The sequence below is a fragment of the Somniosus microcephalus genome, chromosome 4 (genome assembly GCF_052327205.1).
Source record: "Somniosus microcephalus isolate GS21.2 chromosome 4, FLI_Smic_1.0, whole genome shotgun sequence".
NCBI classification, from domain to species: Eukaryota; Metazoa; Chordata; class Chondrichthyes; order Squaliformes; family Somniosidae; genus Somniosus; species Somniosus microcephalus.
In genome coordinates, this window is record NC_140990.1 from 79,752,423 (window position 1) to 79,766,913 (window position 14,491).

The window sequence follows — 14,491 nt, forward strand, 5'->3', positions numbered from 1 at the left end:
GTCTGGGGCTTCCAATGTTGGGGCATACGCACTGATGACTGTAGCTTACTGTTTCCGGGCTAGGGTGAGCTGAAGAGTCATGAGGCGCATGTTTATACCGCTAGGAGAGTTTCTGAGATGCCCAACTAGTTCATTTTTTATGGCGAAGCCTACCCCAGGAAGGCGGCGTTCTTCTTCAGGTTTGCCTTTCCAGAAGAAGGTGTAGCCACCACCTTGCTCCTTGAGCTGACCTTCCCCTGCCCGCCGGGTCTCACTTAGGGTGGTGATGTCAATGTTGAAATGACTGAGTTCCCGGGCAACGATAGCAGTACGGTGTTCCGGTCTGTCACTGTTGGGGTTGTCCATGAGGCTCCTGACGTTCCAGGTCCCGAACTTCATTTTAAAGGGTGGGAGATGCCTGTGCGTGAATTCTTTTAATGTGGGTCCCTGGATTTGGTGTCACAATGTAAGTTCCCTGGATTTGGTGTCCAGATTCATTTCCAGCCATTTTGAGATGTCCCTTATCCTGACAACAGAAAGGCAACACACCCTTCGGGACTCTCAATCCTGACTGTAAAGACAACTATCTATCCTTCTAATTATAGAATCCCCTATACTACAATGTTTCCACTCTGCTCCTCCACCCCTTGGACAGCCTCCTGTTCCATGGTGCTTTGGGCAGCATTCTCGCTGTCCTTCCCAATCTTTCTCCTTATCCTCACTGGTATGGAGCACTTTGTACCTGTTGGACAGGAGCAGTGTCTGCTGGACTTCCTTCACTACTTCTCCTACCCGGCTGACTGACAGTCACATTCTCCCCTTCCTGCACCTGTGCTTTCTTCTGGTGTGTGACTGTACTCAAGTAAATTATCCAGTAATTCCTGCTCCTCCCTTATATGTCGGAGTGTCTCTAGCTCGGACTCCAGCTCACTGACTCTGAGCTGGAATGTCATGAGGCAGAGACGTTTGCTGCAGATGTGGCAGTCTGGGACAGTCTCGTTGTTCACAAACTCCCACATACTACAACCCCCACACACTGCCTGGTCTTTATTAATGAATGAATGAATTTATTTTTTGTTATCTGTAGTTTACTTCTTGAACTGTGATTAATTACTTCGCTATTTATCAGTTATGAGCATCTTTAAAAGTAGTTAGAATTTAATCACTTACATCGTTTTCCTTTGACTTACACTTACTTGCACCAATAAATCCTTACTAAGTCACGCTTAACACTAACCACTAAAGAGACTAAACACACAAAGGGATATCGATATTCTTACTGATATACTCATGTTAATTTGCTCTGCTGTGTGTTGATTGTAACATCACTTTTTTCTGTGTCCTCCGGTGAGATTATTTATTATTTACTGTTGCTCCATGGTTTAAATTACTGAGCACCTCCTTCCCCCTCAGCATCCAATTCCCATTCTCAGCAAATTCCCCTTACCACTCTGTTTAGCAAGCCACCCCGTTTAGTAGATTCTCGAGCTCTGTGTCACACCGCTTATCCTCCTCCTAGTCCCTCCTCCAAAGGTATCTCTGACCTCAGTTATTCCATTCACTTTTCCTCCACATTCTTTGACTAAAATGGCGATGATTGTTACCCAGAACACTCCGCGCACCAGAATAGGCCCTATCAATGCTGCAGGGGCTGGTGTGCACAGGCGCGGGGAGGGCTCGGTGTGGGGTGGGTCCCGCGCGTGTGCAGTGCCGTCAGTCGGGTGATGGCGACGGAAGGCGGAGAGAAGATTCCGAAGCGGGGAGGAGGTGGCGGAGTGCAGGGGAGCAATAGAACTGACGGGGAGGCTTTATAAACACCCGAGATGGGTCTCAGGCCCCAAACAAGAGCCTCCGGGCCGGGCGTTTGCCCCGAGCGGGGCAGCAGCTGCGGTGCGTTCTCCTGGTGACAGGCCTGGGTTAACGGCTGCCATCTTGAGAGGCTCGGGGGGCAGCAGGGCGCATGCGCGGCCCCCTTGGCCAGGAACCAGGAGGAGAGAATCTTGTCAATTTCTATCCTGGACTCACAGTGATGGCTTTTGTAAACTCCTTTTACAGGCTGTGAGAAGGGCAGCATTTACACACCGTAAACTCAAACCAAACATCACATCAAGATCTGACAGAGTCACTCCATTCATCAGGACCCGAATATCATCAGCCTTTGAATGTGGAAGGAGAAATGTTTGTCTGTTCTGTCTGTGGGAAAATATTTCAAACATCAGCGTGACTGGAAAAGCACCGAGACACACACACCCGAGTGAGAGTGTGCCAGTGCACTGACTGTGGAAAGAGCTTTAATCAGTTACACAGCCTGAAAAATATCACCCCATTCACAGTGAGGAGAAACCGTACATGTGTTGTGTGTGTGGATGAGGCTTCAACTGATCATCCAACCTGGAGAGACACAAGGACACCTGCACCATGGAGAAACCCTGGAAATGTGGGGACTGTGGGAAGGGATTCAATTACCCATCTGAGCTGGAAACACATCGACGCAGTCACACTGGGGAGAGGCCATTTACCTGCACTGTGTGTGGGAAGGGATTCACTCAGTCATCCAGCCTCTATGCACACCAGCGAGTTCATACTGGAGAGCGACCGTTCACCTGCATTGAATGTGGGAAGGGATTTACTGCTTTATCAACCCTCCTGACACACCAGCGAGTTCACACTGATAAGAGACCTTTTAAATGTTCTGACTGTGAGAAGAGCTTTAAAAGCACAAAGGATCTGTTGACACACCAACAAGTTCACACTGGGGAGAGGCCGTTCACCTGCTCAGTGTGTGGGAAGAGATTCACTCAGTCATCCCACCTTCTGACACATCAACTTGTTCACTCTGATAACAAACCTTTTAATTGTTCTGACTGTGAGTAGTGCTTTAAAAGTAAAAAGGATTTATTGGCACACCTACGCACTCACACTGGGGAGAGGCCCTTCACCTGCTCCGTGTGTGGGAAGGGATTCACTTGTTCGTCCCACCTTCTGACACACCAACTTGTTCACTCTGATAAGAGGCCGTTTCAATGTTCTGACTGTGTGAAGAGCTTTAAAAGCAAACAGCACCTGCTGAAACACCAACACACCCCCACTGGGGAGAGGCCGTTCACCTGCTCCATGTGTGGGAAGGGATTCACCCGATAATCCCACCTGTTCAGACACCAGCGAGTTCACAATGGGGAGAGGCTGTTCATGTGCACTGAGTGCAGGAAGGGATTCACTGATTTAGCCGACCTTCTGACACACCAGCGAGTTCACACCGGGCAGAGACCATTCACCTGCTCTGTGTGTGGGAAGGGATTCACTCAGTCATCCCACCTCACCGAACACCGACATGTTCACACTGATGAGAGACCTTTTGAATGTTCTGACTGTGAGAAGAGCTTTAAACGTACAAGTGGTCTGCTGAAACACCAACGGACTCACACTGGGGAGAGGACATTCACCTGCTCCGTATGTGGGAAAAGATTTACTGATTCATCCTACCTGCTGACACACCAGCAAGTTCACACTGGAGAGAGTCAGTTCACCTGCTCCACGTGTGGGACGGGATTCACGGATTCCTACAACCTGCTGGCACACCAACCTGTTCACATGGGGGAGTGGCCATTCACCTGCTCCATGTGTGGGAAGGGATTCACTGATTCATCCAATCTGCTGACACACCAGCGAGTTCACACCGGGGAGAGGTCGTTCACCTGCTCCGTGTGTGGGAAGGGATTCACTCAGTCATCCTCCTTACTGAGACACCAGCGAGTTCACAAGTGACTGCAGAGGTCGGATTCTGCTGTTATTGCTGCTGTTAATCACATCCAGGACTGAACCATGTTGATTCTGACAGTTGGGGTTTGTTTCTGCTGATGTTAATAACCCCTATAACTGGGCTGGAGATTAATATTCTGGATAAATGTCAAATAAATCGGCTTTGTTTCAAACACACTTTGTGTCAAGTCTGTGATTTCTCAATGATAAGAGGAGACTAATTGATGTCTTGTTACTGACTGCTCCATTTTTGGGCCATTTTTCCTTTCTTACTCTGGATTATTTCAGTTCTGATCTAATTGGCCTTCTACCATCCTGGGAGTCCCATGACACAATGATAATGGAGTTGTTGACTAATCACAGTGATCAATCTCTATCAATGAGTCTACGACAGACCCAGACATGAGGTGAGGAGAACCCCATTGGTGGAGAGCTTTAGGAGCCATCGGACCAAAGTCACCTCTTCCTCCCGAGCATTCTACAATGACCACACGTCATGTCTCAAATTACTCACACACTGTGTCCCAAAATCTTATTCTATGAATGAAATTGGTCCAATTTACATTTGAATGAATCAACACTAACTGCCTCCACCGTCTCCGTAGGGAGCCTGTCCCAGAGATTGACCACTCACTCACAGAAATATTGTTTCCACAGATTGGATTTGAATTTACCCCCTTCAAGCACAGGCCGTGTCCTCTGGTTCTACTATTCTGGACAGGGTGAAATAACTTGTCGTGCTCTACATTATCCAGTCCCTTTAGAATCCTAAAAACAGCAATCCTATCACCTCTCGACCTTCTCTTTCCAGTGTGAACAGGCCCAGTTTACATAACCTGGACATGTTGGCTCGATATTCAGTTAAATTCTGACACAAACCCTTTGATGCTTCTTAAATTGCATTAACCGACACTTCACAGAATCCTAGAATGATACAGCACAGAAGGAGGCCATTCGGCCCATCGTGCCTGTGCGGCTCTCTGAAAGATACATCCAATTACAAAAGCAAAATACTGCGGATGCTGGAAATCTGAAATAAAGAGAGAAAATGCTGGAAATCCTCAGCAGGTCAGGCAGCGTCTGTGGAGAGAGAAACAGAGTTAACGGTTCAGGTCACTGACCTTCCGTCAGAACCTTTCATCACACATTATAATCTAATGTATTACTCACTCTGGTTTAAGCTTTATTGTGGTTAATAACGGCAAACTCTGTTGTTTCTCCTGATCTGATTACAGTATCCAACCAGTCGATTCAGTGGAATGTCCTATCAGTGTTGCCATGGCGACCTGTCTGCAGTGAAATGCCCGTTTCACTTCTTGAAAGTGCAAAGTAACTGCGGACACACCAACACACTCACACTGGGGAGAGACCGTTCACCTGCTCCGTGTGTGGGAAGGCATTCAGTCTATCATCCAACCTGCGGACACACCAGCGAGTTCACACAGGGGAGAGACTGCTCACTTGCTCCGTGTGTGGGGAGGGATTCAGTCTATCATCCAACCTGCAGACACACCAACACACTCACACTGGGGAGAGGCCGTTCACCTGCTCCGTGTGTGGGAAGGGATTCAGCCTATCCAACCTGCGGACACACCAGCGAGTTCACACTGGGGAGAGGCAGTTCACCTGCTCCGTGTGTGGGAAGGGGTTCAGTCTATCATCCAACCTGCGGACACACCAGCGAGTTCACACTGGGGAGAGGCCATTCACCTGCTCCGTGTGTGAGAAGGGATTCAGTCTATCATCCAACCTGCAGACACACCAACACACTCACACTGGGGAGAGGCCGTTCACCTGCTCCATGTGCGGGAAGAGAGTCAGTCTATCATCCAACCTACTGAGACACCAGCGAGTTCACACTGGGGAGAGGCAGTTCACCTGCTCCGTGTGTGGGAAGAGATTCAGTCTATCATCCAACCTGCAGACACACCAACACACTCACACTGGGGAGAGGCCGTTCACCTGCTCCATGTGTGGGAAGAGATTCAGTCTATCATCCAACCTACTGAGACACCAGCGAGTTCACACTGGGGAGAGGCCGTTCACCTGCTCCGTGTGTGGGAAGAGATTCAGTCTATCATCCAACCTGCAGACACACCAACACACTCACACTGGGGAGAGGCCGTTCACTTGCTCCGTGTGTGGGAAGGGATTCAGTCTATCATCCAACCTGCTGACACACCAGCGAGTTCACAAGTGACTGCAGGGGTTGGATTCTGCTGTTGTTGCTGCTGTTAATCACATCGAGGACTGAACCATGTTCATTCTGACAGTTGGGGTTTGTTTCAGCTGATGTTAGTAACCCCTATAACTGGGCTGGAGTTTATTCTGTATCAATGTCAAATAAATGAGCTTTGTTTCACATACACGCAGTGTGTCGGGTCCTTGATGTCTCGACAATAAGACGAGCTGATTGAGGACTTGTTACAAACTGAGTGGAATCCATCTGAGAACTGAGAGCCCACAGCTTGTTAAAAGATGGATCTACAAGATGTCCAAGTTTGACAGGACAGAAAATTCTATTATATCACAGGGTCCACTTCAGCCATCCAGGGCAGTGAGCCCCTGTAATATTGGATTTTAACCTATGGGAAATATTCTGATAATCTGTTATTGTCACGGGGCAAAGCAGCCTTGTTACTTTAACATCAATTTAATCAAACTCAATGGACAACCCGATCTCCAAAGGGAAACGTCTCCTTAAAGCTGACGGTGTCGGCAGTTCTGCAGCTCATTTCTCAGTGTGAGTGTGTCAGAATGAAAAGCTTTAACAACAGCCGATGTTTCACAAAGGGAGACCTCACCAGACCAAAGGCCATTGGTGGAATTTAATGGGCTGTTTGTGTCACTGGGCTACAGGAGGCCATTTTTAACTGAAGGAAAACTGGTCACAGCAAACAGAGAGTTTAACAGACTGTCCCTGGTCCACTCGAACCCCCACCTTCTCTCTCTCTCACTATTTATGGGCACTGCTGCAGTAATTGCTCCTCTGACCTTTCCTCCCTTGTCCCTCCTACACCCCTAATACATGGCCCGATACAATCTCCCTCCCCCTACATCCTCACTGTGCTGGAATCCACACCAGTCTCCCCATCTGCTCCTTGTTCTCTCCCTGGATCCTAAAACTACTGAACTCAGTCTTCCTCTCCTGAAGTCTACAGGCTCTAAAACTGAAGCTTGGTGTCCCTCAGTCCCGACTCCTTGATTTACCTCCCCTTCTCTCCTCCTCTTTCCCCCTCGGTTGTGTTCCACACTCTGGGCCTTGGGCCTTCCCCGGGGATTCTCAGTATGAACAGGTGGGATGTGTTTGGAGACAGGGTGTCCCGGCTCTCCACCTTTAAAGGGACAAGGAGACGACCAGCTGGGCTGAATGGCCCTGCTTTATGACATCACTGCAGTGCCTAGCAACCAACCTCCCTGAGCCCTGCTCATTATGGGCTGGGTTTAGCTCAGTGCTGTTACAGGAAGGGAAACAGGAGCAGGATTCGCCCCGTGTGGAGCCCAGGATTAATGGGGAGAGGTACAGGATCAATTTACACCTTATTGAGTGAGAAATGTCATTGTCCCGGATGTAGTGTATGTGCCCATGGGTGCAAAAACGTATGGGTTACTGCGAAATCTAATAACCCCAGAGAAGCCGGTAAACAAGAATTTTGAAAGCATAGTAGAAATCCTACAGGACCACTTAAACCCCACACCGCTGCTGATAGCAGAACGATTTAAGTTCCATAAAAGGAACCAACACAAAGACGAAAGCAATGCTGAGTACCTAACGGAACTGCGGAAGCTATCGAAATACTGCCAGTTTGGAGCGGGACTAGCAGACACGTTAAGGGACAAGTTTGTGTGTGGGCTACAAAGTGAAGGAACCCAGAAACGGCTTCTATCAGAAAAGGACCTTACGCTGGACAAAGCTTTCAGTATGGCAGTATCACATGAAGCAGCCGCAAGGGGCGCTGCAGAGATACAACGGAGACCGCAAGAATATGGCACCAAGGAAATGACCTATGGAACAGGGAAGTGCTATCGCTGCGGCAGAACAACACATGACCAGAAAGATTGTTGGTTCAAGGACCAAGTGTGCAGACAGTGTGGGAAAGCAGGACACATAGCAAGAGTCTGCAGGTCTGGGAAGAAAACCAACAGTAAGAAATCTCCACAGGAGAAGTACAAAAAGGTACACCAGGTGATGGACAGTGGTTCAGACGAACAGAAAAGTGACACAGACTCCGGAAGCAAGGAGCTGGGTTGTCTGAAACTACATAATGTAACTGAAATGGAGGATCACCAGACTATCTGTGTTACACTCAAGATAGATGGAGTCCAAGTGGAAATGGAATTGGACACAGGGTCAGCTCTAACAGTCATAAATCAAAGAGACTACAAGCGGCTATTTTCACACATACCCTTGAAAGCTACAGAGATTGTCTTGAAGACGTATATGGGGCAAAAAGTCTACCTCAAGGGAAAAATAAGGGTAAAAGTGACATATAAAGGTCAGGAAATACCTAAAATGGATATATATGTATTGCCAAATGGAGGACCACCACTGCTAGGACGTGAATGGATCCGGAAGATACATTCAGATTGGCATTCCATACAGGCACTGAAGGTGGAGGCCAAAAAGGATGACGACGTCACACCTGGACGACTGTCAAAAATGCTAACTGATGCAAAAGAAGTGTTCCAGGAGGGACTAGGAACACTAAAAGGAATAACAGCAACAATTAAAATAGAGGATAATGCAAGCCCAAAGTTTCTGAAGGCCAGACCAGTGCCTTATGCGATCAGACCAGCCGTCGAAGCAGAGCTGGAAGGGTTGGAACGTTCAGGAGTACTGTCTAAAGTAGACTGGAGTGAGTGGGCTACACCCATCATTCCTGTAATGAAGAGGTCGTTGAGTAATACGCCTGGGGAACCAAAGAAGGTCCGCATCTGTGGGGATTTTAAGGTGACAGTGAACCCAGTCCTTCACACGGTGCAATATCCGCTTCCACGAATTGAGGATATTTTCGCCTCGCCATCTGGTGGTAAACGCTTCACCAAAATTGATCTAGCCCAGGTGTACTTGCAAATGGAGGTAGAAGAAGCTTCAAAACATTACCTTACAATCAACACCCATAAAGGTCTCTATCAATACAACTGGCTGGTGTTTGGAGTAGCCTCGGCTCCGGCTATCTGGCAAAGGGCGATGGAGCAGGTCCTGCAAGGGATTCCAGGGACCCAGTGTTATTTGGATGACATCTTGGTCACGGGCGAAAATGACGGTGATCACCTCGCTAACTTGGAGAAGGTGCTCGCCAGATTAAAGGAATATGGGCTACGAGCTAATCACCACAAGTGCGAGTTTTTCCAAAAACAGATCTCGTATTGCGGCCACGTCATCGATGAAGAGATGTTACATAAGTCCCCTGACAAGATAGAGGCAGTAGTCAAGGCTCCAGCACCGGAAAATGTGTCACAACTGAGGTCGTTCCTCGGGCTGGTAAACTATTACCACAAGTTCTTACCAAATTTGTCTACGGTATTACACCCGCTGAACACCCTACTTCAAACAGGGGTACCATGGAAGTGGGATGACGAACGTAGATGAGCTTTCCAGAAGTGTAAAGAATTGATCACATCAAAAGAGATGTTGGCCCATTTCAACCCAGCACTACCAATTCGTTTGGCATGTGATGCATCACCCTATGGTATTGGAGCGGTGCTGTCGCACAAATTGCCAGACGGGTTGGAGAGGCCAGTAGCCTTTGCGTCTCGGTCACTAACCTCAGCCGAGCGTAACTACGCCCAGATTGACAGGGAGGCCCTCAGCCTAGTATGGGGAGTAAAAAAATTCAACCACTATCTGCATGGACAGAAGTTCACCTTGCTGACTGCCCACCAACCACTTGTCTCCATCTTTAATCCTAAGAAGGGCGTGCCAGTAATGACTGCACAGCGGTTACAAAGATGGTCCCTGTTTCTAGGGGCGAATCAATATGAAATAGAATATAAAGGCACGAAACAGCATGGAAACGCTGATGGGCTATCACGCCTGCCACTGCCTACTGTGGAGGAAGCACCAACAGTGGACCCTATCGAGATATTTTATTCGTCGATAATTGAACGATTGCCAGTAACAAACGCGGATATAGAGAAGGAGGCCCGCAATGATCCGACGCTGTCATGGGTATATGAATTGACGGTGAGGGGATGGCCAACACATGGCGACTCACTGTTGCCAGCATTCTCATCCAGAAGAGAACAGCTGTCAGTATGCCAGGGGACAGTGATGTGTGGATCCAGAGTGGTGATTCCACCCAAGTTAAGGGAGAGAGTGCTAAATGAGCTACATGAAGGTCATCTGGGGGGAGTGAAAATGAAAAGCCTAGCTAGTGCTTATGTGTGGTGGCTGGGAATCAATCAACAAATCAAAGACCTAACTAAGAGCTGCTTAGGATGCCAGAAGGTCCAAAATGCACCACCACATGCCCCTCTACACCCATGGGAGTGGCCCTCCTCTCCATGGCAACAGGTGCACATTGATTTCGCTGGTCCATTCATGGACTCAATGTTCTTAATAGCAGTGGATGCTCACTCAAAGTGGCCTGAGGTGATAAAGATGTCTTCAACCACTACAGAGAAAACGATTGCAGTCCTACGGACCATATTTGCCAGAAACGGGTTGCCAGAGCAGATCTGCTCTGATAATGGACCACAGTTTGTGTCCGACGAGTTCCAAAAATTCATGAAAAGGAATGGGGTAAGGCATTACACATCCGCCCCATATCATCCAGCCACCAATGGATTGGCTGAGAGGTTCGTACAAACCTTTAAGAAGGCGATAAAGGCCATGTGCGACGAGGAAATTCCACTACAGCATAAGATGGACAATTTCTTATTAGCCTACTGAAACGCGACACATGCAGTTACCAACCAGACCCCGGCCATGATGTTCTTTAACCGAAGGTTGAGATCTCGTCTGGACTTGCTCAGACCAAATGTGTGAAGAAATGTTGAGGACAAACAATTCCAGCACATCAACGAGAAGCCGACAAGGAGCTTCAATGTAGGGCAACCAGTCTTGTCCCGGGACTATCGAACAGAGAAGTGGCAACCCGGAACGATATGTACAAGGCAGGCGCCATTAATGTACACAGTGGATGTCGGGGAGAACATTGTGAGATGTCACGTCGATCAGATCTTAGCATCACAGGAATGCGTCAACCCCATGTCTCGAGTACCTGGGGATGAACCCGACATACCGGTAGTATCTACTTCAGACCCAGTAGCAGTGGAACCCGATGAACTACCCGATGAAAGGGGGTCAGAATCGCCTCTGCACCAAGAACAAGAACCTCCGGAAAGGCGCTATCCCGAAAGGGTCAGGAAGCCACCCCAAAGACTGAATCTATAAATGGACTTTTGTTATTTGAATATTAAGGGGGTATTATTAATCTAAAAAGGGAGGAATTGTAGTGTATGTGCTTTAATTCGGAACTACTTTTTACAGCTCCTGTATACTGTAGTACCGGCAGTGACCACACCGGTATATAAGCTGTGCGCATGCCTCTGTACCCCAGTCTAGAGATTACCCTCCTCCAGTAAAGACCTGTTATTTGTTTATGTACAGCATCCGTGTAATTATTTATCCACTGAACCACGGATCTAACACCGGACACTCCCTGTCCCTCGGTATCTGTGTCGGGGAGTGGCTGATGGGTTTACTCTGTATCTAACCCATGCTGTACCCGACTGGAGAGTGTTTGATGCTGACACTAGGGGCTCAGCTCCACGAGCACAACATTTAACCCAAAGATGATCTGATAAACCCATCAGCTTCTCCCCTGGACACAGGTCCTGAAGGACAGGGAGTGTCTCTGATATTTTGGTCGGTGCCGTTGATCAAGTTTAAACACCTCGCTCACATCTCCTCTCACCCTGCTTTGTTCTAATGAGAAGTGCCCCAGTTTCTCTCGTCTCTCCTCCTGGGAAAGAGAAGTTCACCTCAGTTAGAAACTCAAACAGGTGCTTCACTGCAGACAGGTCATCATGAGGAAACATTTCTTTACCCAGCAAGTTATTATGATCTGAAATGCACTGCCTGAAAGGGTGGAGGAAGCAGATTCAAGAGTAACTTTCAAAATGGAATTGGATAAATATTTGAAGGGAAAACATTTACCGGGATATGGGGAAAGAGCAAGGGAGTGGGACTAATTGGATAGCTCTCTGAAAGAGTTGGCACAAGCATGATGGGCCGAATGGCCGCCTTTTGTGCTGTTTCATTCTCTGATTCCCTGATAACTAAAGCCTCTCATCCGTGGTATAACCTCAGTGAATTTATTCTGCAGCCTCTCTGTGGCCCCGACATCCTTCCCAGTGTAAGATACCCAAAACTTATTCTAACTGCAGCCAAACCGATGATTTTGTTTTCTACGCCCCATTTATAAAAAACCTCGGTTAACATTTTTAAACCACTTTATAAACTTGTCCTCCCACTTTTAAAGATTTGTGTATCTGACCGCCCTGTAGATTTTAGAGATATTAACATAACGTGGCTGAAATACATTGACATCAAATGTCTGATATAATGTGTATTATGGGAAAGAGAAGTTTAGTCTGAGTTAGAAACTCAAACAGGCATTTCACTGCAGACAGGTCACCATGGCAACACTGATAAGACATTCCATTCACTGAATCGACTGGTTGGAATCTGTAATCAGATCAGGGGAAAGAACAGGGTTTGTCTGTTATTAACCACAATATAAGCTTAGAATCATAGAATGGTTACAGCACAGAAGGAGGCCATTCGGCCTGTCGAGTCCATGCCGGCTCTCTGCAAGACCACTTCAGCTAGTCCCACTCCCCCGCCCTTTCCCTGTAACCCTGCAAATTTCTTTACTTCAGGTACTTATCCAATTCCCTTTTGAAAGCCGTGATTGAATCTGCCTCCACCACCCTTTCAGGCAGTGCATTCCAGATCCTAACCACTCGCTGCGTAAAAAAGTTTTTCCTCATGTCGCCTTTGGTTCTTCTGCCAATCCCCTTAAATCTGTGTCCTCTGGTTCTTGACCCTTCCGCCAATGGGAACAGTTTCTCTCTATCTACTCTGTCTAGACCCCTCATGATTTTGAATATCTCTATCAAATCTCCTCTCAACCTTCTCTGCTCTAAGGCGAACAACCCCAGCTTCTCCAGTCTATCCACGTAACTGAAGTCCCTCATCCCTGGAACCATTCTTGTAAATCTTTTCTGCACACTCTCTAAGGCCTTCACATCTTTCATAAAGTGCGGGGCCCAGAATTGGACACAAGACTCCAGTTGAGGCCGAGCCAATGTTTTATGAAGGTTCATCGTAACTTCTTTGCTTTTGTTGCCTATTGTTGCTGGCTCCAGGCACTGGAGCGGTTCCTGTGTGTTCAGCTCTCAGCTGCAGTCAGTACCTGGGCCGGGTCAGCACTTAACCCAGCACATCTCTGTCCACATTGTCATACTTGACACGGAGGGGCAGCGCAAGCTTCTTGTCCACCTCGGTCAGGGCGAGAGGTCCCGACCACTCGTGCAAGTCTACGGGCATGTTGCGGCCGCACTGCGGATAGCCCGGGCTTAGGCTGTGTGAGCTGGAGCTGCGTGAGCTACACTGGAGAAGGTTGAGATTCCAGAAATAGTGGGGAACCAAGGGGCTAATGAGAGTGAGGAACTTAAAGTAATTTATATCTGTCGAGAAAAAGTACTTGAGAAACTAAAGGGACTAAAAGCCGACAAATCCCCTGGAGCTGACGGCCTACATCCTAGGGTTCTAAAAGAGGTGGCTGCAGAGATAGTGGATGCATTGGTCGTGATCTTCCAAAATTCCCTAGATTCTGGAAAGGTCCTCGTGGAATATAAGGTAGCAAATGTAACCCCGCTATTCAAGAAAGGAGGGAGAGAGAAAACAGGGATCTACAGGCCAGTTAGCCTGACATCAGTCCTCGGGAAAATGCTGGAATCCATTATTAAGGAAGTGGAACAGGGCACTTAGAAAATGATTATATGATTAGGCAGAGTCAACATGGTTTTATAAAAGGGAAATTGTGTTTGTATAAAGCTCCAAAGTGGGTTCCAAATCATTAATGCTCCAGATTCTAAGATTGGGAAGTGAAAGCTGTGAAATGGTAGGTTTTAGACCACTTCTGCAGCTTTCACCTATTCACAGCAATCCAGTCATTGAGAACCCGACACACTTACCTGACGTGATAGCCGCCCTCCGGGACCCTCGTTAAAAACTGGGGAAATGGTAAGTACTTGGGAAAATGGTGCTTAACTACCTTTTAACAAGCTTAAAGTATCTAAATTGACTGACCTGCCGCTTGGTGTTGGATCTGTTCAGGGATGACAGACCCAACACTTAGGAAACTCACAAGGAGGCGGTTCAGAGCGGGATACCGACCCGCTGTCAGTTTTTGTGGTTTTGACAGCGGACTCGCCTCCAAACCCGCACTCTGAGCACCAGCAAAATTCAGCCCTTAGAGAACTGCGTACAGTTCTGGTCGCCATATTATAAATAGGATATAGAGGCACTGGAGAGGGAGGAGAGAAGATTTAGAAGGATGATACCAGAAATACGAGGGTATACATATCAGGAAAGGATGAATAGGCTGGGTCTCTTTCCTCTTGAAAAAATGCTGAGGGGTGACCTAATAGAGGTCCTTAAAATTATGAAAATTTTTTGATAGAGTGGATACAGAGAGAATGTTTCCACTTGTGGGAAAGAGCATAACTAGAGGCCATC

At 47.7% G+C, this 14,491-nt stretch overlaps 1 pseudogene; it reads left to right on the top strand.

The window, feature by feature from the left end:
- LOC147119326 (uncharacterized) overlaps positions 1 to 14,491 on the top strand; it is a 153,154-nt pseudogene that overhangs the window by 75,279 nt on the left and 63,384 nt on the right.